Raw genomic sequence first — 6,741 nt, 5'->3', positions numbered from 1 at the left:
GAAATAAGTCAAGCAGAGAGAGTCAATTATTATATGGTTTCACTTATTAGTGAAGCATAACAAATAGCATGGAGGACAAAGGGAGATGGAGAGGAGAAGAGAGTTGAGGGAAATTGGAAGGGGAGGTGAACCATGAGAGACTATGGACTCTGAAAAACAATCTGAGGGTTTTGAAGGGGCGGGGGGTGGGAGGTCGGGGTACCAGGTGGTGGGTATAGAGGGCACATATGGCATGGAGCACTGGGTGTGGTGCAAAAATAATGAATACTGTTACGCTGAAAAAATAAAATAACAACAAGAACAAAAAAAACCCCATATGATAATTGTCTTTCTCTGCTTGACTTATTTCACTTAGCATAATCCCCTCCAGTTCCATCCATGTTGATGCAAATGGTAGGTATTCATCCTTTCTGATGGCTGAGTAATATTCCATTGTGTATATGCACCACATCTTCTTTATCCATTTTGCTGTTGAAGGGCATCTCATCTACTTCCACAGTTCGGCTATTGTGGACATTGCTGCTATGAACATTGGGCTGCATGTGCCTCTTCTTTTCACTACATCTGTACCTTTGGGGTAAATACCTAGAAGTACAATTACTGGGTCATAGTGTAGCTCTATTTTTAACTTCTTGAGGAACCTCCATACTCTTTTCCAGAGTGGCTATACCAGCTTGCATTCCCACCAACAGTGTAAGAGGGTTCCCCTTTTCCACATCCTCGCCAACACTTGTTTCCTCCCTTGTTAATTTCAGTCATTCTAACTGGTGTAAGGTGGTATCTCATTGTGGTTGGATTGTTGAACAATACATCAAAAGCTTGTGACGTACTATATGCTGGATAATTGATCATTTAAAAAAAAAAAGAAAAAGAAAAAAATGATTAACCGTTTGCTGGGGTAAATTATTTAAACTCTCTAAACCTCAGTTTTGTCATTCCAAAAAGAGAAATAATAATAACTAGTGACTAAGGGCTCAGGCTATGGAGTTAGGCTGCTGGCATTTGCCTCCTGGATTTATTACTTACAACTTATGAGAATCTTGGTTATGTTATATAACCTCTATTTCACTTTCCTTATTTATTAAAATCCAGATAATTCTACTGTTCCCACACAGACTAGCTGCAGATTATATATTACATGTTACATATCTAGTTCTTAAAAGATGGCATAAATGTTAGATACTATTAGATACTATTTTAGGAACAGGATTGTTATAGTGGTTGAATGAGATAACCAATGTAAAACATCTGACACATAAGTATACAATAAATTGAAATTATTACTTGATATTAAATCCCTAAGAAGCACATCACCTTTTTTTTTGCTACCCAAATTATGGAAATCAATTTCTATCTCAACTGTATTTTATTTATAAAACTTTTAAAAAATATTTTATTTATTTTTTTGACACAGAGAGATCACAAGTAGACAGAGAGGCAGGCAGAGAGAGAGAGAGAGAGGAGGAAGCAGGCTTCCTGCCAAGGAGAGAGCCTGATGTGGGACTTGATCCCAGGACCCTGGGATTATGACCTGAGTGGAAGGCAGAGGATTTAACCCTCTGAGCAACCCAGGGGCTCCTATTTATAAAACTTTTGATGTAACTTAATTTTTTGAGGTGTAATTAACATACAATGTTACATTAGTTTCAGGTATACAACATATTGATTCAACAATTCTATACATTACTCAGTGCTCACCATGATAAGTGTAGTCACTATTACTGTACAATATTATCACAGTATTATTCACTGCATTTCCTATGCTGTACTTTTTATCTCCATGACTTTTTATAATTGGAAGTTTTTACCTCAATCACCTTTACCTTTATCTGTTTCACCTATCCCTTGCCCACTTCCCCTCCAGCAACCACCAGTTTGGTTTCTCACATCACCTCTTTTTGAAGGTCACGCACATGTATACATGTATCAAAGAACATTTGGATTCTCAATTGGCAACACTTTTTTGGAAAAGAAAACCTAGGGAATTCATATTGATTTACACACACATTTATTCCCCTTTTAACAAAAACTTACTGAATACATGCAATGTGTTAGATACTGCAGCCAATTCTGTGAAGACTCTAAAGGTGGACCCTGTCTCAGAATTAAGCACTGTGAACTCAAAGCTGCATAATTGGGATAGGACATATCCACAAAAAACTGTGCAATGCTGAACTGCCGGGTTCTAGAGGAGGCATATGGAGTGCTTAGGAAATCCCAACAAGGAGCAGATCACATCTAGGAGGAGGAACGGATCACTTAAGAGAGTAATCACTTGAGCCAGTCCTTAATGTATTAATTGGATGTTCATAGACATAGATGGGAAAAGAGAGCATATCAGTAGTCAGAATCAGCATGAGAAGAAGTCTGAATTCAGGGAGATAGGGACAACATTTGGTAAGTAAGCCTTTGGCAAACAGTAAGTAGTCCAGAGTGGGGATAACACAGAGGGAGTGTATACAGAAGATTGGCTACATATAACTGGAAGGGTGGGTCATGGATCAAGTGTGATACATTATGAGTACAGTGCTTACACTTATTCCTTGTCTCACTGGTTTCTAGGAGGAGAGACTGCCCCTACACACTCCTGACCTGTTGCCCTATTCCTTCCCCTACTCCCAGTGGAAGGTGGAGGTATCTTTCTGCTTGTTGAGTTCAGGGCCAGATACCAAGCCCCGCTGCTTTTTTTCCTTCTGGTTAGTCTCTGAGACACAGAGACCCACAAGAAATCCAGCAACTCCATGTGGTGGGTTTTGCAGAGGCAGAGCCAGAAAAAGGGTGAGGGTAGAGGGGAAAGCCTATGTTTCTTTTCATCCCTATTTGGGATGCAGTGATCCTATCTATCTAAGCCTGTTTGTCAGTGATAGGCTTCTATATATTATATTTACATGCATATCATCATCAATCTTTCTTCCTTTTTTGTGTGTTCTTGGGAATGTTATAATAAGACATAACCCAAAAGAATCAATATCCTATTAGTACGGCAGAATGTACCTTAAAACTTATCTCCAGTGCCACAGGGTAGTAGGTGGACATATCCACCCCCCTTCTCTCTGAGAGTGTCCTTGAACCTGCCGTTAGAGGAGCTGGTCATCGGAAAAAGCAGTTTTCTCTGTTCTGCCTTAGTCTTCCCAGCAAATCATCTTTTGCCCATCTTATAGGTGAGAACTGGTATCTTATTGTAATTTTAATGTGGATTTCTCTTATAATAAGTGAAGATTAACATTATTTTTAAAGGGGCATTAGTATATCTTTGAGGACAATTTATTTCTATTTTTTACTTTTTTCTATTAGGTTTTAATCTATTTTCTTGATTCTAAGAGGTCTTTATATGTTAAGGAGATTAGCTTTTAATCTGTGCTATATTTTATCAATATTTTCTCCAGATCTGTCTGTTGCGTTTGACTTAGGTAAGAGTCATTTTGAAAAGCAAAATTTAAACAATAAAAAATATTTATGTGGTCAAATTTATCTATCATTTATTTTGTTTCTTGATTTTGTATCACAGTGAGTCTTTCCATATGTTCAAATTATAAAGTAAATTTACCTATTTTTCTTTTTTCCCATTTTCTTTTTTTTAAATTTATTTTTTTCTCACCATAGCACATACCTTCCCTAATGTTCCCATTTTCTTTATTTTTTTATTTAAAAAAAATTTTTTTTAAAAAGATTTTGTTTGACCCACAGAGAGAGATCACAAGTAGGCAGAGAGGCAGGCAGAGAGAGAGGGGGCAGCAGGTTCCCCACCAAGCAGAGATCCTAGGCCCCTGAGATCATGACTTGGGCTGAAGGCAGAGTCTCAACCCACTGAGCCACCCAGGGAGCCCAACCAATGTTCCCATTTTCAAATTTATATTTTATCCCCTTCTGTGGAGTTTACTCTACAATAAGATATATGGATAAAATTTACTGAGCATCTATTATGTGTCAAAAATCAAACATATCCTTTTATGTTTGAGTCTTATAATTTCGGTTTGTAGGTTTTAACAGACCATCCAGGACAATTCCTTATTCCCAAGAAACCTTCTACAAAAACAGTATTTTGTATTCATAATGAACACTAGGAATCAGGAGACTCTGGTCACTAAAACTGTTTTGCTAGTAAATTTCTATGTGACCTTGAGTAAGTCATTCAGCCTCATATTCACTAATATTAAGTATTGTCTACCCTACATTTCAAAGATTTTCTTAATTAATATTGGTCAAAATTAAAGTACTCCTTCAGGAAAAGTTAACACATTTTTAGAATTTGTCATGATATAGTAACTCAATTGGGCAAGAAATAAAATAGATTGAATGTATGTTATATTGAACAAAAGTCATACATTTTGGCAGTAAACTTTGTAGGATCTCCTTTACATAAGAAAGTTTAAAATTGCTTATCTCTGTTTATAAAAGTAGCAAAGTTTATTGGAAAAAAAAACTGAAAAACTAAGGAAAAGAAACAGCAAAGATCACCCATAGCATAAAAAACAATACAAGAGGAAACATTTCACAACAGCAGAAGAAAGTAACCCTGGAGCAGGACTTTGCAAATAGCACAAAACTTGAGAGCTGTGCATAAAAGAAATATTATATGTTGGCTAATTGAATTTAAAATTAAAAAAATTATTTCATGGCAAAACATAATCAAAGGCAAAGAGCAAATTAGTAAAGATATTCCTAATATGTATGAGAGTAAAACAGTATATTTACTTCTTTGTATATGAAAATGTGTTAAAAATCATAAAGGGAGAGCCAACAAGCCAATAAAACAATAGCAAGTATATGAGGGGGGAGTTTTTTGAGAAACAAATACAAAAGACTTTAAAAACTGTGAAAATATACTCAATTTCATTTACAATTAAAGAGAAGCAAAGATACATAGATATAAATATTTATTTTTATTTAAGCTGGCTCTATACCCAATGTGGGACTTGAACTCACAGCCCCAAGATCAAGAGTCACATGCTCTACAAACCAGGCCAGCCAGGCACCCCTATTTAATGGTGCCCTTAATGCATGCCATTTTAACAGTGAGAAAAAAGAAAATGATTTCTTCCCTGTTGAGGACTCTTGCTGAAAAATAATAGCAACAAACTGAACACACACACACAATTACAAATTGTGAAAAATGCCATGATAAAAAGGAAATGTGTGCAATGAGAGTATTTCACATGTTTCAGGGAAAGCATTCCTGAATAAGTCACCTTTGAGTAGGGGCTGAAGGATGACTAAAGGTTAACTGGGAAAGGTGGGTGGAAAGGGGAAAAACATTTTTGAAAAGAAAAGAATATTATGTTCAAAGGCCCTGAGGCAGGAGGAGAGAACAAAACTTGTTCAATGAGCAGAGAGAGTATCAGGGTATCTGCAGGAAAGACAGCAAAAAAGGGAGAGTATAACACAAAGTGGACAAGGCCATATTACCACACAACCCTGAAGGACATACGCAAAGCAGGCAAGCTCAAAATGGCTAAAAAATCTGCTTATTTTGGGCTATTTAAAAATAGTTAGAGGGCACCTGGGTGGCTCAGTGGGTTAAGCCTCTGCCTTCAGCTCAGGTCATGATCTCAGGGTTCTGGGATCAAGCCCCACATCGGGCTCTCTGCTCAGCAGGGAGCCTGCTTCCCCTTCCTTCTCTGTCTACCTGTGATCTCTCTCTCTCTCTGTCAAATAAATAAATAAATACAATATTAAAAAATAATTAGATATATAAAAGTTTAAGTTTGATGCTGGTGGGCTGTTAAGCTAACAGGTCAGGTCTCAGTCTGCAGTGAACAAGTCAACAATCTAGGGACCAATACACAGAAGCCATCTTTTGCTCATTCATATAATAGCCTGCATGAATTTCTTTCAGCAATGTTTTAGTTTTCAGTGTCCAAGTCTTTCACCTACTTTGTTAAGTTGTATTTTAGGTAATAGGTATTTCATTCGTTGGGTGTTATTGTAAAAGGAATTGTTTTCTTAATTTTCTTTTCTGATTGTTCCATGCTGTTGTATAGAAAAGCAATGAACGCTTTAACTATGTGGAATTCATTTATTAGCTATAGGAGCTTTCTTGGGAGATTCTTTGGGATTTTCCATATATAGGATTATGTCATCCGTGAATATAGATTTACTTCCTCCTTTCTGATTTGAATGCTTTTAATTTCCTCCCTTCCTTCCTTCCCTCTACCCTTCCATTCCTTTTTTCTTTCCTTCCTTCCTTTTTCTTTTTCTCCTAATTGCTGTGGCCAGAATTTCTAGTACAATATTGGCTAGCAGTAGTGGAAGTGATCATTTTTGACCAGATATTCCTGATATTAGTGGGAAGACTTTCAATTTTTCACCATTGAGTATATTAGTTTTGAGTTTTTCATGAATACCTTTTATCCTGTTGAGGAAGTTCCCTCTGTTCCTACTATTCTGAATCTTTTGATCATCAAAGGATGTTGAGTTTGTTAAATGCCTTTTCTTTTTTTTATTTTTTTAAAATATTTTATTTATTTCTTTTTTTTAATTAAAATTTTATTTTTCATAAACATATAATGTATTTTTAGCCCCAGGGGTACAGGTCTGTGAATCGTCAGGTTTACACACTTCACAGCACTCACCATAGCACATACTCTCCTCAATGTCTATTACCCCACCACCCTCTTCCGCCACCCCCTCCCCCCAGCAACCCTCAGTTTTTGTTTTGTTAGATTAAGAGTCTCTTAGGGTTTGTCTCCCTCCTGATCCCATCTTGTTTCATTTATTCTTTTCCTACCCCCACAAACCCCC

This window comes from Mustela nigripes, chromosome 4 (assembly GCF_022355385.1).
Source record: "Mustela nigripes isolate SB6536 chromosome 4, MUSNIG.SB6536, whole genome shotgun sequence".
Classification (NCBI taxonomy): domain Eukaryota; kingdom Metazoa; phylum Chordata; class Mammalia; order Carnivora; family Mustelidae; genus Mustela; species Mustela nigripes.
Note: the sequence above shows the minus strand (reverse complement) of the source record.